A 20,480-nucleotide genomic window follows, 5' to 3' on the forward strand; every position below is an offset into this window, starting at 1 on the left:
AGATAAATGTGCTTAAGAAAGGAGATAAGGCAATAAATCTCAAATCTTTGTTCAACATGAGCTTGAAAATTCAAATGGACTGTCATCTATTTGTTTGGGGTAGGGCTGGAAATGAGTCGAGTCGAGTCGAACCCGTCGTCAGTTCGACTCGACTCGATAAGAATTGGTTTAGTTCGAAATTCGACTCGAGCTCGACACAAATTTTTTTTTAAGCTCGAACTCGACTCGTTTTAAGTTCTTGAACAACTCGGTTCAACTCGTTAGATTCAGTTTGTTTACTTCACAGACTAAAAAGTCATTTTTTAAAGTTTAAATTTTTTTACTATATTTGACATTTTAAATTATTTTTTTTAAAGGGAAAATATTAAAAAAACAAATTTAGAAGTAGTTTAAAATGACACTTTAAAATTAAAAGTCACGGTGCATTATATTTTTTTTAGTTAGAAGTATTTAATTTTGTATAAAAAAATGGTACAAGTATTTTTTAAAATATTTAATTTGATAAGTTAAAAGGTTAAAATCTATACATTATTTTTTTAAATGATACTATTGAGATATATGATTTAAAAATATTATATATATATATATATATATATATATATATATATATATATATATATATATATATATATATATATATATATATATATAACCGAGTCGACTCATGAACCTAACGAATCGAACTATACATAGCTCAAGTTCAACTCATTTAGTTTACGAACTTAGTTTTGAGCTAAAGTTCGACTCATTTGGTTCATGAATCAAGTCCAACGAATTAATTATTGAATCGAGTCTCGAACTATTTTCGAGTTGGTTTGGTTCATTTCCAGCCCTAGTTTGGGGTGTAACGTCGAAGTTGGAAAGGTTGAAGTGTATGACCATTTGCGGAGCCACTTAATTTTGTTATTTTTGTTGTTGGTTTTAGGGTTATGTTATTTTTGTTGTTGGTTTTATGGGGCAAATCATTTTAAGAATCAGTTGATCAAGGATAACCATCTCAGGACTCTATTAACTAGGGGCAGATCATCCAGAGGTTTTATTGATTAAGGGAAAATCCCTCTAGAGCTTAGCCGATCAGAGTTAATTCACGTCAACGCTCATACTGGGGCAAGCTACCTCGAGAGCATAGAAAAGCTAACAACTTCAAGAATCAGTTAATTAAGGACAAATCCTTTTATGAATCGAAATTCTAAGATAAGTCATCTCCAAGAAAAATTATGGTATAATTGCTTTCAAACCTTTCAAGGTAAAACTCTTCAAAGACCCAACAGACTGCGGAAAGATGAGCCACATAGGGGCAAGTCCTCTCCATACCATTAAGCTTATCAAGCAAACCTTACAATGCATCAACAACCATCGATTTCAAGATGAGTGTCGAGGAATCATGTTATCACCCCATCAGATGACCTTTTGATAGACAAGAAGTCTTGTTGTAAAGGAACCCTTACATCCATTATCCATCGCATGAGCATTTTGGAAACCTTCAAATCATTACATAAATCATCTTCATGCATTAGTCATGTCGCTTCACTCTAGCGTATAGCCATATATATCATTCATCACACATAACCCCATAACATGAATCTAACACCAAAGTCCAGTTCTCGTCTGGAAAATCATTTCCAAAGCCCAATTCCCATCTGGAAAATCATTTCAAAGTCCAGTTCCCATATAGAAAATCATTTATAAATACATGTTCTTGTCTGGTAAACAGCTTTTTAAACCAGTTTTCGTCTGGTCACCCATGTTGATACTAGTTCCCATCTGGTAGTCAGTCTTTCATAACCATCTCTCCTCTAGTAGCCTACTTTAAATCCAGTTCTCGTCTGACGGCTTAATCTTTTTCACCAGTTCTCGTCTCGTAAATTATCCTTCAAGTCCAGTTCTCATATGGCAGTTCACCCTCAAAGTCCAATTTAATTGGCAACCAAAGAATAAAGCCATACAAAAAAAAATCCAACTATACATTTGCATTCCTATAATTTTCCTACCGAAACCGGAAATATCATCAATCATCAGCATGGCCATATGCATAGTATTCCCGCCGAAATGAGAAGCTTCACCAGAAATAAACAAAATTATTCACATCCTTACATGCATCTAAAAATATCCCCAGCAGTTGCATCTTTGCATGCATTTCATGCATCATTACATTTATGGTATTTCCATCCAAAGTGGAACCTCATACACAAAAATCATACATAGCATAATTCAGGATCCATAGTCAATCACAAGTATCCAAGACAGTCCACATTAAAAATAAGATGTTTTGGAAAGTGTTACTTGACTAAAGGTAAGTCAAAGTTTGAGTTGAGATGCTTCATGTGTACTAAAGCATTTGTAATTGAAAGATCTATTGACTAAAAGTAAGTCAAGGTTTGTGTTTGAAATGCTTCATGTGTACTAAAGCATTTTCAAGTGTAGTTGAAAGTCCATTGACTAAAGGTAAGTCAAGGTTTTAATGGGTATTTTAGTTTTAAAAAGGGGTAGGGTTAATGCATGAATGGACAAATAAAGTCAACAAACAAACAGACAGTATATGACTAAGAAGTCAACATAAGATCATTTACCTTGGATTTAGATACATAAATTGGTAAGCCATGAACAAGCTACTTACATGTTTTTGAATCATGATGATCATAAACAATACATGACAAAGGTTTACATAACACCACAAGAGATAACACATGAATAAGTATGAGATACATATTTAATCATCATGGGAATTTATAATGGAAATACTTGAATGAAGTGATAAACAATTACAATATATGGCTATAACATCACAAATTGAGATAGAATTACAAGACATGATTTAAACAAGTGTACATTATTCAACACAAGGGTATCAACCCACATAAGACGAGTATCATAATCAAGATATATGGTTATCAAGTTAAGTTGTGACAAAAGAAAGATATTCAAAACATGGATCATTGGTATGGACAAAGTAAAATCTTAAGTGGATCACTATGCATACAAGTTAAATAAGAGGCAATAGTATGTTAGGGACAAGTTTAGACCTAAACCCTAATCATGGAATGAATAAGAAACAAGCAAGTGCAAACCCTAATCATATCCTAACCATTCATTCAAACATGTTTTCAAGGTGAATTAATTTAGACATGGTATGAAAATAATCAAGTTTAAACATGTTAAGGATGACAATTAACACTTGAAAGAGTGTGATATGATCATACAAGCGTTCAACAACAAGAACAAACAAGAGATGAACCAAAGGAATTGATTAGGATCCTTAAAAAACAGTTAAAATCACATGTTTTCCATTCAATCAAAAGTGGTGAAATAAATATTATTTTTTGGTATCATCATAAAATGGACATTCTTATGAGCACATGTCAAAAAGAATGGGTCAAAAAGGTTAAGGGATCATGGAGTTATGGGTTTTTGAAGTTAAGAAGAAAGATGAACATTTAACAAGTGAAAAAAATAAACATTACACTGGCCAGGATCGAACCCAACTCTTGGAGTTCCATGCGTTGTTTGGAAAAATAAAAAACCAAAGGTTGGGGCGAGGGGGATTTGAACCCCATACATTTTGGATATAAGTGACTTAAGGCGTGTACTTCTACCACTAGGGTGACGATACATCCATTAATTAAACTGTAAACAATTCTATATATTATATAACATGTTTCTTTTGACTTTTTCAATGCCAACTCAACATCATTATCAACCTCACGCTTTTCATTCTTTTTTCGTTTTTCTTTCATTCTTTTTTTCAGATTTTTAAACAATCATATCTCTCTCATTTCTCAACCATTTTTCATGAAATAAAGATCAAAATCGCTTAGAAAAATGTAAGGAACAAAATGGTATGATAGGTTTTAGCTAATACTCAGATGAACGAAGGCCAAAACCAGAACTGAAACTTTAGGTTTCATGCAACTTAAATTCATATAAACAACAAAATGAATGGCATGTGAGTTAATGATCAACTTTAACACAATAAATGCTACATGTTTGCTTCAGAAATCACATGGAAATGATGCATGTATAGTGAGTCTCGTAGTGCAAGAATATACCTATTAGAGCAAGGTCCAATACCTCTTCAATACCATTTCCAGCTATTGTTTGATGTCCCTCACAATGTCTATGAGTTCCCAAGAGATGGTTGGACTCTTTGGTTTGCGGAATGCTCGAGTCAAATGGGAGAAATGAAGGTTAAGGTCAAAAGCTTGCAAAAATGAAGTTTTTCTTGGAAAGCTTGGTGTATGGATAAATGAGGCTTTGTCCTCTATTTATAGGGATCCTTGAGGGTTTAAGAAGCCTCAGATATCATAAAATAATCGTGACTTGTACTTTATTGCTTGGTTGGTTGGTGATTGCACAATTCTCCAAGTGGGAAGCATGACAAAAAAAAAGGAGTTCATGGAGTATTTTGTGTTGTCCTTGCTGAAGCATATGAGTTGACTTGAGGTTTGGAGTTGGTATATATCATATCCAAGTCCATTTGGGAGCACAATGGTATTTCTTGTTGGATTAAAGCTACTTTATGCAACAAATGGAATAGTTCATTATGTTTTGGTTTAGTTACTTGGATAATAGCTCAAAAGTGTGTGAAATATTCTGATTAGGGGAGATTTGAAAGCAAGAAGTACATATACTTGTGGATTTGTTTGGATTTGTAATGTATTTTAACTTGGAATTCGACCTATGAACCATTCCATAAGGCTATCTTCCCAAATTCGATTCTCTTAGCTCAAGCATGGGAAATTCTTGATCTTGGACATTTTGGAAAGATCGAATCATGATCTACAACTTTCATGTTGATCACTTTGCTTGAATCAGCTGAATCTTGGTGAAAATTTGGCATAAAGTTGGTCACTTGACTAGGTCAGCATGCTGAAAATTTCACTAAGTGTTTTACCACTTAACAAACAAATGAATCATCCACTTCATGGCCCCATATCTCCTTATCCATGCATTTTTTTGAGGTTTCATCACCTAGAACAAAGTTGAATTATGAAGAAAGGTCTTTAATCTTATCATTAGAGCAAAGGAAATGGTGGCTTGGATCACAAGTTATGGCTTTGGTAAGTTGGGTACTTGGACATGATTTTTAGGGACTTAGGAAAAAAATTAAATTCTCCATCTTTGCCCTTTTTGCAAGTAACCTTGATTTTCTTGACTAAACTTGATCGAATGATTTTAATGATCATATTTTCATAATCTCTGACTTGAAAATTCCATAGTTAACCAAAAATCTTAAAAATCAAACTTTGACTTTAAGCATTTGTTGACTTTTTCATCAGTTGTGTTCAAACTTTCATCTGTTCATGAACCTAACCTCTTGAGCCATTTGAATTGTATGAATGGGTTATGAGGACACATTTTAATACCTTGGATCATGCCTTAATCCATAGGATCATGCTTTGGTCAAAGAGTCAACATTAAGCTGACTTTGACCAAAACCCTAATTTAGAGTGTTAGATGAATTGTTGCTTGATGAACTTGAATTGAGGTGAGTACAAACTTTGATTGTTGATGGAGGGAGAATCTTGATCACCTTGAGATATTTATGATCACACTAAGCCTTTATTGATCCATCCCTTGCACTTCTTGATTCCAAAACCCTAACTTGCAAACAAAGCAAAGTAAGACATATATATCTTTTGTATTTTTGTGGGGTTAGCAAAGCATAAGGATATACACAAAAGTATTTGATGACCTTGATGTTATGCAAATGATAAAAATGATAAGGGATCTTAGGGGTGAAAATTAGGGTATTACACACGGAGAATCTTAGATATGATTGGGATTTCATTCCATCTTTGGAGAGTCTCGATTGTATCATATAAGGTACTGCTTCGTTGATCCTTATGGAGTCTCATAAACATTTGAGATACTACTCTAGTATCCGTAGAGAATATTATATATGATTAGGATTTCATTCCATTTTTTGAAAGTATCGATTATATCATATTAGATATGCTTCGTTAATCCTCAGGGAGTCTCATAAGCTTCATTTGAGATACTTCTCTAGTATCCATGAAGAATCTTAGATACGATTGGGATTTCATTCCATCTTTGGAAAGTCTCGATTATATCATATAAGATACTACTTCGTTGATCCTCAAGGAGTCTCGTGTGATTTGTTTAAGATATTTCTCTAGTATCCTCGGAGAATCTTAGATACAATTGGGATTTCATTTCATCTTTCTCAATACGCATATCCCATAGGTCATCCTCCGTCTTCTTCAACCTTTCTCAAGCCTCTTTTAAATATGCCTCTAGCTTCTCTTCCATCTTATGGGAATAATCTAGTGTCTTGTTTTCCTTATCACAAACAACCTCGAACTTGGTCAGTGTTGTATATGTAACGATTAGAGCTTGGTTCTTCTTCTTCAAATCATGTACAAGTGAGCACACTTTCTCGACCAACATGTCGAGATACCTAAATGTTTCTACAATGGCCCTTATCCCTAAAAGCAAAATAGATGCCCCTTAGAGCTCTTCTAGTTACTGATCTCCCTCAATAGTGATAGCACTGACGCGTTATTAAAGCACTTCCTTTTCTTTTTAAAGACAATCAAGAAAGAATATGTATCCCCTCAAATGACACCAAACTCCAAGAAGGCCAAAACCCAATGTGTATGATACAACAAATATAATAACTCTTTATGAAGAACGAATTTGACCTTGCTTGATAAGTATGTGTAATCCTCTTCAAATATATAAGCTCAAAACCCCCTAATCATTTGAAGACATGGATGGGAAAGGAAAGAAGAGGGTTAACGTGGCCTGCTTTGACACGGATCCTCCCATATAATCAGACCCATATATGCTTTGCTCAATCATCCAAAGTCATTTAACAAGTGGCCCCTTATCGATTAGGTAGGGTTGTTAATTTATTATGTGGTGTTGAAGATTAAGGTTTCCTTTTCTGGCTTAACCTAATCAAATAGGTAGGCATCCTAATTTATTAGAAGGCACCAAAGCCCATGGATTGCTTCCTTTTTTAGCAGGAGTTTTTACTATATAAAGGAGTTCATTCTTCACTTCTCAAAACACTGATTTTTATAAATGATAATCTCTTTTATCTCTCATATAATTCTTATTTTATAAGTTTTATTCACTAGTCATTGCCTTAGTGTTGAGAGAGTGAAAAGCTTTATCTAATAGGTGTGGTGTATTTCTACTATACTAAAATTGTTTATTTAAGAGCATAGTTCTCTAGTGAAATGCAATAGATTTGAAGGTTGCAAGATAAACCTCTAAAATGTCGGGTTAAGGTTGTTGATTTGAACCTATGTAAAAGGTCTAGGTTTTTGTATAATATTCTTTAGGTTGATCATGTACAAAAGATCAAGTTGATTTTCGTGTAAATCTTAAGAGGAAACTCTTGGGGATCGAAGTAGGTTGTCTGGTTTAAGGCCAAATTGTGTGATCTTTATTACTTTATCTCTTTATTATTATTTTTATTTTATATTATCTGTTGTTATTTATCTACTCTCCTGCCTTTTCTTCATTCATCGTTGATGCTAACATAAATGATTTTAAATTAATCATTTCTGTGATTTTTTTTATAAAACAAAGTGAAACCCTAGTGTTAAGATACAATACATAATGTGGTCATGCTTGTGATACCATGACCAAATGCAATGGTCATGCATGATGTGATTTAATGTATGCAAATGATCTTTATGCAAAAGGAAAAAGGGATGGTAAATTTTGGGGTATGACAATAACCAATTGAATACTATACTAAAATTAGAGACTATTCCCAATGATAAAATACACAAAAATGTAATAGACACAAATTATTGAACACCTTGTGTGCAATCGATTTCGTTTAGAAATTTGTATAGTTTTGTTGATCTTAACATCCAACCACGATCTAATTTATTGTGATCAACTCAAAAAAACCTTTTTCAAATGGTTTTCAAAATAACTAACCAAACGTATTGATCGCACAATCGATGAATTCAACAATTTGCATATGGAACATAAAAGAGATAGATAGAGAGAGAGAGTACACAAGGATTTGTTTAGGCGGTTCCTCAATTGGCCTCACTATGGGTACGTCTTTCCTCAGTTCGAACTTGAATTGAGATAATGAAATTAACCTTACTTTGAAAAAGCAGTATGCAAGAGAGATGTAGCAATCCAGCCCTACAAACCCTAAGTTTTATGTGATTGTGACCTTTTCTCTTCCCTTGATCTGAGTTTGATCAAGTAACCCAACAATGTCAATGTTAACCACCGTCTCACGCTACTCCTTTGCAAGAAACTCCCATTATTCAAAGTCTTCACTCGATCGAATCCAAATTTTCAATTGTGGTAACCCAAGATTTACCAATATGATCCACCTTCCCAGAATACTCCTTTGCAAGAACCTTCCGTTCTTCAAAGCCTTCACTCGATCCAATCTAAATTGCATAATCTGGTCCAAAACCTTCAAATCCATAATTGATCTTGAAGGAAACCCCCAGCTTGGTTTTCTTATTTGAAGCCCTCAAAGATCTCAACCCAATTAACAATTCAACAACCTAAATTTGACGTTATCAACTCTAATTCTACATGGCACCCAAACAAATAATGATTATGTGCAGTTTATTTTTGTGTATGCATAGAATGTAGGTTGAAGATGATGAGAACTCTTTGAAATCCTAGTTTTGTATAGAGTTTACTCTAGAACCTTACTAGAAATGATGCATGTATGAAGTATTTAAATGCATGCATGTTGGAGGCAAAAGGAATGCAAAATATTTGAAAAAGTCATGAATTTTTGGAAAAAATATGCTGCATGTGTCGACCTATATAAGTCAGGTGTCGACCTGTTCGATAAATGTGTCGACCTATATAGGTCATGTATCGGCACATGCAGTCGGCACATCATATAGAAGCTACAAGCTTTAAAAATGACTTACATGTGTCGACCTGTAACTCGTATGTGTTGACACATAGGAAAATTTGTATTCTATGTGTCAACCTATAGCACGTATGTGTCGACACATAGACTATTTTTCCCATCAAAACTTGTTTTTAATGCATGAAACCTTTTCTAAACCCTTTCAAAATGTTTTATGCTTTCTAATGCCAAGATTCACATTAAGACTCAAAGGATATCATCTAAAATATATAAACACAAAAGTATCCTAGTTTTGACATCTATACAAAACACATTTAATTGGAAGTTGCACTCACAATGATGTCACCTCCAAGATGATTTATTTTTGCCTTTGTTATGAGGGAACACGTGTTGAGTAGGATGATGGGACATGTGGTCCTTCAATAGAAATTCAATTTTCTTTTTTAGGAGCAACAAACTTCATGGTTGGAATATTGACTTTTTTTTCATGGAACTGTAGTCAAACCCTATAGCCTTCTTATCTCCAATTTCCAAGATCTCATCTAACATATCAGTACCATTGTTCAACATGCATACAAATTTTGTCATATTGTCAAGTTTAGACTTTAACAATGTGACTTCCTCTTTCGTTCCTGCAATGGTTGAACCAAGCTTATCCTTTTCCATGAGTACATAACTTATAGTCTTATTTTGTTTCTCCTCTCTGTAATACCCCAAAATTTACCCTTCATTTTTTCTGGAAGCATACGCTTTACACCTCATGCATGCATTCATTTTTAGGTCATTTAACATTAGATACATTGCATTTCATCATGTCAATCAGAATTAGATCCAAGAAACTTTATTTAAAAAAAAAAACGAAAAATAAATAAATAAACAAATAAATAATAATAATAATAATAATAATAAATAAATAAATAAAAGAAAAAATCTCAGACTTGGACCTCTCTCAAAAGCCCACTAAGCTACCAATATTAGGCTATAAATACTAGAGTTTCAGTGAAACAAAGATGCATTCTATTCCTATTACCCTTAGGAAAAAGATAGTGAGAGAAGAGCTAACAGAGTTCAGAGCAACCGTCAAACCCTGAAGGGAACTCAACTGCACAGAATCACCTCTGCCTCACATAAACCCTAAAGATTGTTTTGTAAACCTCACGGGTGCAACTCAATTTCAATCAAGCTATCCAATTAGGTTTGCCCTATATCCATCATCTTTATGCCTTTAATTTGAATGCTCTAAATGTATGAGTTATTGTGGGTGAATTTGATACCCTTTTGATGCATGTCTTTTTGTGAATTTTAATGGCATGATTCATGTGGTTACATTTTGATTTGGGGGCAACCCTTGATTACCCTATTTTTTTTGTCTCTAACCTGTTTGTTGAGTTTTTATGAGGGCTCACATGACTTTTGCAGGGATAACTTGCGTGGTTTTCCACTTCATTTGTGGGATACCCCTGGAGGTTTCATTCCGATTACCTGTACTGACTCACTTTCTTTGATGGTGTTTAGCTTGGAAGGATCCCTGGGTTTCCCATTCCTCTAACTGCTGTTACTTCGAATCTTTATCCGCGTGGTACTTTTACATTTTTCCTGCATTTTACTGCTTTCCTAGCTGGAAGACCTCGATAGGAGGCAATGTTTTTGTGTGTGTTTTTTTTTACAGGTTCCTTCGTCAAGGACTGCATTTTTGCATGAGTTCACCAAACCCTAACCCTTCATTGATTTTTCTTCTCCTAAACACACGTTTACTCCTTCTACTATAGGTGAGTAAGTCTCCAAAGGTCGAGCATCCGGTAGATTGCGTAGTAACGTCGTTCGTCCAAAACCCACTCCATAACCCTGTAGTTAGCCAAACTACGGCTTGCTCTGATTCTCATTCCAGATGAGATACGTAGGCATAAGACGCGATGTCTTAGCGAGCACACATCCCCCCAACCCATAGGTCAGCCGAGCTACGAAGACTCTGATTCTCATATTCAGATGAGATGCGTATGCAGTGGATGCGACATCCGTGCGAGTCATTTTCATTTAACCTTTTTTTGGTAAACAGCACAAGATAAACTCACACCCTTTAGACAAGAACTACAAAAGTGGACCCCGTAGAGTACTACGGATGCGTAGGGGTGCTAATACCTTCCCTTCGCATAACCGACTCCCGAACCCAAGATTTGGTTGCGAGACCCCGTCTTGTCCTTTTCTTTTTCAGGTTTACTTCGAGCGTTTCCTTTCCCTCCTTTGGGATGAATAACGCACGGTGGCGACTCTTCTGTCATTTTCTTTCGCCGGTTGTTTTTTCGCGCACTGTATTTTTCAGGTTGCAACAGCTGGCGACTCCACTGGGGAAACTAAGAAGTTGACCTCTTGCTGGTCCATCTTCCCTAAGCGAGTCCCTCCTAGCTTGTGTGATTTCTTGTTTATTGGGTGTTCATGCTTTTGTACATTTATTTGCTTACCTGCTTGCATGCATCTGTTGTATCTGTTGGATCTGTTTGTTTGTTTGTTGGGATGGGGTGTTCTATGAAAGATAAGCCCATTACCCAGGCTTGAGTGTATACACAGGTTTTAGAGTGGATAATCATGAGGCTTGCGTGGCGTGTTGCTACGTTAAGTCGTTCGTGAAGAACCACACCCAAACGAGGTTTCTTTTGGATATATTATGTCTTACGGGTGTTCCGTAACGGCAGGATGTTCCTCTAGAAATCGTCGACTCTGGTGACCATTTCCCGAGAACTCAGTCGAGGCCTCTCCTCCGAGACGTGATTATGTTAGCTCTGGTGGGCGCATACTCGCTGCTCAATCCGAGGACCCCGAGACTGGGAACTTGCTTTAGGATGTCCTGTTGAGGGGAGTCAATGGAGGTTTTTTGTCCCGTAATAATGCCAAACCTTCAGTGGTAAACGTATTATTTGCGACTGAAGGGCTGAAACTGACGAACTTCTGTTCTTAGAACCTACCAGTGAGGGGCGGGCTAAATTCAGGAAACCTTAACCTCCAACCAACCCGGTTTTCTGGAGCAAAACTTTGATCTTGTATTATATTCTTCAGTGGGTTTCTCTTCAGACAGTGCAACCCGACAGATGTTCAAGCGGATCCTGCAATCCTGATTTCCATGCCATTGCATTGCATTCACATCATTGCATCACATCATTCTGCATTCATATCATTTAACACATGTTTATCCATTTCTGTGGGATTTATATCTTCTTCTTGATTCTAGTCGGGGGTTTTCTGGTACTTTTTAAAAGGGATATTTTATCTGATGAGAGACTGGAATCAAGGGGGTAGAATACCTTTTGGATTTGATAAACATGTCATTGCATTTGCATATCCATAGCATGTCTTGCATAACAGGTACTGCCGCAGTGTTCTCAATTGTTTGGTGTTTCATCAGCAGGATAGCTGACTCAGACATTCACCGATACGGTACCCGAAGGAATCAACAGAGAACAATGGAAGGTGTACAAGCAGAGCTCGCTGAGATGAGGATCCGCATGACCCAATTCATGGATGGGGTTCAAGGGGTGGCTTAGGGACAGCAAGAGCTCAGACAGATGATGCAGAGGAATCCCGCCGCTACTCAACCAGAGACATTGGATGATCCTCTAGCTGGAGAGGCTAATGGTCCCAATGGACCGGGGCTTATCTCGATCCCACATGTCAACCTTGATCAACAGCTCGTCCATGATGATCAGGCCGATCAGTTCCCCCTACTTCAGGAAGACTTTGGCATGGGCCATGGCATGGACCCCATGTTTAGAAGATTAGAGGAGAGGCTGAAAGCTGTGGAAGGACAGAATCCTCTAGGAGTAGATGTTGCTGACTTGGGGCTGGTCCCAGGTGTGAGAGTGCCACCGAAATTCAAAGTCCCGGTCTTTGACAAATACAATGGCAGCTCTTGCCCCAAAGCTCACGTGCAAGCCTATTTCCGTAAAATGGTTGCATACTCTGATGACGAGAAGCTACTTATGTACTTCTTCCAGGATAGCCTGGCTGGGGCATCCTTGGAATGGTACATGAGGCTGGATAGAGCCCACATCCGTTGCTGGAGGGATTTGGCGGAGGCTTTCGTGAAGCAGTATCAGTATAATGCAGACATGGCTCCGGACAGAACTCAACTTCAGAATCTGTCTCTTAAAAGCAATGAGTGCTTCAGGGAATACGCTCAACGCTTGAGGGAGATAGCTTCCCGTGTTCAGCCTCCTATGTTGGAAAAGGAAATGGCCAACATGTTCATGAATACGCTGCTTGGACCTTATTTGGAGCGTCTGGTGGGGTGCAATGCCTCCAACTTTGCTGATGTGGTCTCTACCGGAGAGAGGGTGGAGAATTACCCAAAGACCTGCAAGATCCAAAATGGAGTTGGATCTTCATCAGGGGTAAAAAAGTCGTTCATTGGAGGGCATAAGCAGAGAGAGGGGGGAGTGAATTCTTTGACTTCCTATCAGAACAGAGGTGTTAGAAGGAACAGTTTCCAGAATTATCATCAACAACCGTATGTTGCGGCTGTGACCATTCCAGCTGCAGCACCACAACAACAACAACAACCACAACCTCAACCAGCTCAGTACCAACAACAGCAACAACCGGGTAACAAACCCGTCTATCAACAGAGGCAAAGGATGATGGACCGGCGTTTCGACACCCTTCCAATGTCGTACGCTCAGTTGCTTTCTAGTCTTCAACAACTACAACTTGTGCAATTGCGCACTCTGGCTCCTCCTGTTGGTAGACTTCCGGTGGGTTACGACGCCAACGCTAGGTGTAGCTTCCACTCTGGGGCACCTGGCCATAACATTGAGAACTACAAAGCTTTTAAGCACGTAGTTCAGGACCTCATAGATTCAAAAGCCATCAACCTTGCACCGGCTCCTAATGTCGTCAACAATCCCATGTCGCAGCATGGTGGTGCAAACATTAATATGATGGAAGGAAAAGCCAAGTCCATTAAGGATGTGTTGAAGTTGAAGACTCCATTGTTGGATATCAAAGGATGCTTGCTCAAGGCCGATGTTTTCCCCGGTTGTGGGAAGGATTGTTTGGATTGTGCCACTCAGAGTGGAGGTTGTTTGAAGCTACAGCAGGGTATCCAGGCCTTGCTCGACAAAGGTATCCTCCAGGTTGAAGATTTGTCTGTCCAAGAATCTGTGGAAGGGGTTGAGGAAGAAGTGTTTGAAGATGCTACTGATGAATTCGCAGATGTTGTTCCTGTTAATTTTGTGATTCCCAGCCAGGTCTCTGCGGTCAACGAAGAAGATGGGGATAGTGATTGTGACATCGGCAACTGGGTGCGTCCGAGGATCCCGGGTGAAGTCATCAACAATTGGTCTTCTGAGGAGATTGTCCAAGTCACTTTTCTGAAGGAGTAATTTTCTTTGTTTATTCATGCATGTCCAAGTCTTACGTTCCGCCCAGGGCGTAATGACTCATTGTAGGGCTCATCTATGTGACACTTGCATTTTTTATCATAAATAAAGGACGTCTTTTTGCATTCAAATATTTCGTTCCCTGTCTTTCTATTTTTGCAGTTTTTCAAAATAAAAAAAATGGCAATGTTTTGTTTAGTTTCCACTTTTTTCTTTCACACTCATAAGCACATACCATCGCTCATGCAGATGCACGTCACCGGATCCTATTGATAACGGTTCTGCTATGGCTTGCTTCGACTTTGAAAATCCAATCTTTCAAGCTGAAAAAGAGGGTGATGAAGACTGTGAACTCCCTGAAGAACTTGCCAGGTTCTTAAAACAGGAAGAAAGGGTCATTCAACCGTATCAAGAGCCTACTGAAGTGATTAATCTCAGCACCGAGGACGCCAAGAGAGAAATCAAGATAGGGGCTGCTTTGGGAGATGATGTGAAGAAAGGGCTGATTGAATTGCTGCAAGAATACGTTGACATCTTTGCCTGGTCTTATCAGGACATGCCCGGGCTGGACACAGACATCGTGGTACACCGCTTGCCTCTCAAAGAAGGTTGTCCTCCGGACAAGCAGAAGCTCAGAAGAACAAGACCAGAGATGACTGTCAAGATAAAGGAAGAAGTGCAAAAGCAGTTGGATGCAGGGTTTCTAGCAGTCACCAATTATCCGCCATGGGTTGTAAACATCGTCCCAGTACCTAAGAAGGATGGAAAGGTACGGATGTGTGTCGACTACCGGGATCTGAACAGAGCTAGCCCTAAAGATGATTTCTCATTACCTCACATCGACGTTTTGGTGGATAATACAGCTCAGTTCTCGGTATTCTCCTTCATGGATGGCTTTTCTGGCTATAACCAAATCAAGATGGCACCAGAGGACATGGAAAAGACAACTTTCATAACCCCATGGGGCACCTTCTGCTACAAGGTGATGCCGTTTGGTCTGAAAAATGCCGGAGCAACATATCAACGAGCTATGGTGACTCTGTTCCATGATATGATTCATCATGAAATCGAGGTTTATGTGGACGATATGATTGCCAAATCTCAGACAGAAGAAGAACATTTGGTGAATCTGCAGAAATTGTTTGAACGGTTAAGGAAATTCAAACTGAGACTTAATCCGAACAAGTGCACTTTCGGGGTGAGATCGGGAAAATTGCTGGGTTTTATTGTTAGCGGAAAAGGGATTGAGGTGGATCCTGACAAAGTGAAAGCAATACAGGAAATGCCTGAGCCAAGAACAGAGAAGCAAGTCCGTAGTTTCTTAGGGAGGTTGAAATACATTGCAAGGTTCATCTCCCACCTAACAACCACGTGTGAGCCAATTTTCAAATTGCTGAGGAAAGATCAGGCTATCAGGTGGAATGAAGATTGTCAAAGGGCTTTCGAGGAGATAAAAGAGTATTTGCAGAATCCTCCTATCCTTATGCCTCCAGTCCCAGGGAGACCGCTGATTATGTACTTGACAGTACTTGACAATTCTATGGGTTGTGTTCTCGGTCAACACGACGAGACAAGTAGGAAAGAACATGCCATCTACTACTTGAGTAAGAAGTTCACAGATTGCGAGTCGAGATACTCAATGCTTGAGAAGACATGTTGTGCACTTGCATTGGCTGCTAAGCGATTGAGACAATACATGCTGTCTCACACAACCCTACTGATCTCCAAGATGGATCCAGTCAAATACATATTCGAGAAGCCAACTCTCACCGGAAGGGTGGCTCGTTGGCAAATGGTACTGACAGAGTACGATATACAGTATACATCCCAGAAAGCCATCAAAGGGAGTATTCTGTCAGACTATCTTGCTCAGCAGCCGATTGATGATTATGAGCCGATGAAGTTTGATTTTCCAGATGAAGACATCATGTTCCTCAAGATGAAAGACTATGAAGAGCCAGTTGTTGAGGAGGGACCTGATCCAAACGAAAAGTGGACTTTGTTGTTTGATGGGGCTGTCAATGCTAGAGGAAGTGGAATTGGCGTTGTCATTACTACTCCGAAAGGTGCCCACATGCCTTTCACCGCTCGTTTGACTTTTGAGTGCACAAATAATGAAGCTGAGTATGAAGCCTGTATCCTGGGTATTGAGCAAGCCATTGATCTGAGAATCAAGACTTTGGACATCTTCGGAGATTCAGCTCTGGTGATCAATCAAGTAAATGGTGATTGGAATACTCTCCAACCCACTCTGGTCCCCTACAAAGATTACACGAGAAGACTGTTGACTTTCTTCACAACAGTAAAATTGTATCATATACCTCGTGATGAGAACCAGATGGCAGACGCACTTGCTACTCTATCCTCCATGGTCAAGGTAATTCGTTGGAACCGTGCTCCCAAGATCGATGTGATGCGCCTTGACAGGGCCGCGTACGTGTTTGCTGCTGAACTGGTAGTCGGTGACAAGCTCTGGTATCACTATATCAAGTGCTTTCTGAAGAATCAAGAGTACCCTGCAGGGGCATCCAACAATGACAGAAAGACTTTGAGAAGATTGGCAGGCGGTCTCTTCTTGAACAAAGACGATGTGCTGTATAAGAGGAACTTCGACATGGTTTTGCTCAGATGCGTGGACAGACACGAGGCAGACATGTTAATGCAGGAAGTTCATGAAGGTTCCTTCGGTACTCATGCCGGCAGACATGCAATAGCTAAGAAATTGTTGATAGCGGGTTATTATTGGATGACCATGGAATCAGATTGCTTCAAATATGCTCGGAAGTGTCATAAATGCCAGATTTATGCTGATAAGGTGCATGTGCCGCCAAATCCTCTGAATGTGATGACTTCGTCGTGGCCGTTTGCTATGTGGGGTATTGACATGATTGGAAAGATTGAGCCGACTGCTTCCAATGGGCATCGCTTCATCCTTGTTGCCATCGACTATTTCACCAAGTGGGTCGAAGCAGCGTCGTTCGCGAATGTCACCAGACATGTGGTTGCCCGTTTCATCAAGAAAGAAATCATTTGTCGCTATGGGATTCCCGAAAGAATCATTACTGATAATGGTTCTAATCTCAACAACAAAATGATGAAGGAGTTGTGTCAGAACTTCAACATTCAGCATCACAATTCTTCCCCTTACCGCCCTAAGATAAACGGCGCTGTTGAGGCGGCAAATAAGAACATAAAGAAGATTGTGCAGAAGATGGTCGTCAAGTACAGAGATTGGCATGAGATACTACCCTTCGCCTTGCATGGGTACCGTACTTCAGTACGTACGTCGATTGGGGCAACCCCGTACTCCCTGGTGTATGGTATGGAAGCAGTCCTACCTGTTGAAGTGGAGACTCCTTCTCTAGGAGTCCGGTTGGATGTCAAGTTAGACGAAGCCGAATGGATTCGGACAAGGTTCAATGAGTTGAGTCTTATCGAAGAGAAGCGAATGGCAGCCATTTGTCATGGGCAGTTGTATCAGATTCGAATGAAGAGAGCCTTTGATCAGAAAGTGCATCCTCGTTGTTTCCAAGTCGGAGATTTAGTGTTGAAAAGGATCCTTCCTCCTCAGACAGATCACAGGGGCAAGTGGACTCCTAACTATGATGGACCGTATATTGTCACCAAGGTTTTTGATGGTGGGGCCTTAATGCTTGCAACTATGGATGGTGAAAACTTCACTTCCCCTGTGAACTCAGACGCAGTTAAAAAATACTTCGCATAAAATAGACCCGCTGGACAGTAAAAAGAATAGTCCAGGCAAAAATGGGCATCCCGACGAACCAAGAAAATGAAAAGGTTCGGGCAAAAATTAGGGATTAAAAATGAAAAGATCGTACACCCGGTAAGTTGAAAACCTGAAAAGGCAACTTAGGCAAAAATGGGTATCCCGGTGGATTGAAAACCCGAAAAGGGCGATCCAGGCAAAAGTTAGGGATTAAGCGAATGACTGCGTTCTGAGTTAGTTCTGAATCTCATCTCATGTCGATGACGGGAAATTTTCGAAAGGTAGGAAACAATCCAATCACCTTTTCAGAAGGCTGATCATCTGGAGGATCTTGAAGACGGGCAAGTCATAGCAGAATCGGAATCCAATGGAATTCCATTTCACATTGCCATTAGATTAATTTCTGTTTTTATCTTTTGTGCGATTACCTCTTTCCAGGGATTGCTTCCTGATGTAAATGCCTATTCAGAGGCCATTCAATCAATAAAATCATGTTATTCAGTATATCTCTGTTTTCATTTTCATTTTACTGTTTTGTTTGCAAAAATGACGTCCGAATTTTTGATAAACATTGCATCATGACACATAAGGGCTTTACAGGTACATGCTTAATAAACATTTAAAATTGCTGTAAATTTTAAGTGCTTTGGATCATCTATTCAGAACAGATACCCTCGGGGCATTTCCTTAAAATCCCCTGCAGATGATCGTGAATATCTTCCCCAGTGAAGTCGCCAACAGACGAATCCGGTGTCTTATCCCTGCAGAGCTGATCAGAGTGTTGGATTCTTCAATCCCCAGCAGGTTCTCACCACTGTACTTCCCCAAGCGTTAGTTTCAGGACATACACTCCCTAGTAGAGTTGACAGTGCCAGACTATATATCCCCAGCGGAGTTGACAGTGTCAGACTGTATCTTCCCAGCAGAAGTGGCTGCTCCTTAGAGTTCGAGGCCAGATCAATAATCCCAATGCCAGATCCATGGTTTCTTTCCTTGAAGCAGAACTTCGGTACCGTATCAGTGTTTGCTTCCCCTGCTGAGTCATCTCTCGCAGATCGTGGTTGCCAGAACCACTATCGCTTTCCCCAACAGCAGGTTTTCAGTGTCGTTCTCTCCCCAGTCTGAATCTCGGCATTTCGTCATTGCTAGAACACCGTGTGGCGGGTCATTTCCCCACATAATTCTTTGTGATGTGCATCTCCAGCAGCCTTTCCAGGGTCCAGAAGATGGTGATCATTTCCCCAGCAGATCCCCTTGCCTCAGCTTGGCATTCTACCCAGCATTTCGCATCCCTGCATGTAGAATCATATTGCATTGCATCCTTCCAAATCGCATAGCATTTCCATTTTCATGGAGCATTACGCCATTGAAAAATTCAAACATACGCATGTAAGCATAAAACATTCTCGGTATCCCAAGTGATAAGCTAGAAGTTGTTTCCAGTACTCAGACTGAAGATTGTTCATGACTTACCTTGGTTATCCCCAGCAAGTGTCATTGGCCCATGCGCCGCCTCTATTATCTTTCCCTATTTCTGCCGATGCTGACAGGCATGAAGTTTTTCCGGTATTCAGACCGAAGTGGCATTCAGGCCAATTTTCCGGTATTCAGACCGAAGTGGCATTCAGGCCAATTTCCGATATTCAGATCGAAGTGGCGTTCAGGCCAGTTTCCGGTATTTAGACCGAAGTGGCGTTCAGGCCAGTTTTCCGATGTTCAGATCGAACAAGTTTCCGACGTTCAGGTCGATGCAACTTATGGCATTCAGGCCAATTTTCCGATGTTCAAATCGAAGAAGTTTCCGACGTTCAGGTCGATGCAACTTGTGGCATTCAGGCCAGCCTCTCGGTGTTCAGACCGATATTAATAATCTCATATCTCCCGATGTTCAGATCGAACTCATTTCCAGTATTCAGACTGATGAGCGGCATTCAGGCCATGGTTATTTCTGTGTTACCATTTATTTTGGTATCCAAGTTAACATTCTTTTTCGGTATTCAGACTGACTCACACCGTACCAGACGGATTCTTCTTTCAAGACCACCTCTTTGCCGATTCTGACCGACATTGTTACTTCACTTCACTTCAGTGCAAACTTTTGGGCTTTTATTGTATTCAATCCCTTGATACCTTAAAAGCACGAAAGTCGCTGCTGTCTTCTTTCCAGGTCTCCAGTTGATTGAATAGGGGCAGCTGTAATACCCCAAAATTTACCCTTCATTTTTCCTGGAAGCATACGCTTTACACCTCATGCATGCTTTCATTTTTAGGTCATTTAACATTAGATACATTGCATTTCATCATGTCAATCAGAATTAGATCCAAGAAACTTTATTTAAAAAAAAAACAAAAAAAAACGAAAATAAATAAATAAATAAATAAATAAAAATAATAATAATAATAAATAAATAAATAAATAAAAGAAAAAATCTCAGACTTGGACCTCTCTCAAAAACCCACTAAGCTACCAATATTAGGCTATAAATACTAGAGTTTCAGTGAAACAAAGATGCATTCTATTCCTATTACCCTGAGGAAAAAGATAGTG

The sequence above is a fragment of the Lathyrus oleraceus genome, chromosome 5 (assembly GCF_024323335.1).
Source record: "Lathyrus oleraceus cultivar Zhongwan6 chromosome 5, CAAS_Psat_ZW6_1.0, whole genome shotgun sequence".
Classification (NCBI taxonomy): domain Eukaryota; kingdom Viridiplantae; phylum Streptophyta; class Magnoliopsida; order Fabales; family Fabaceae; genus Lathyrus; species Lathyrus oleraceus.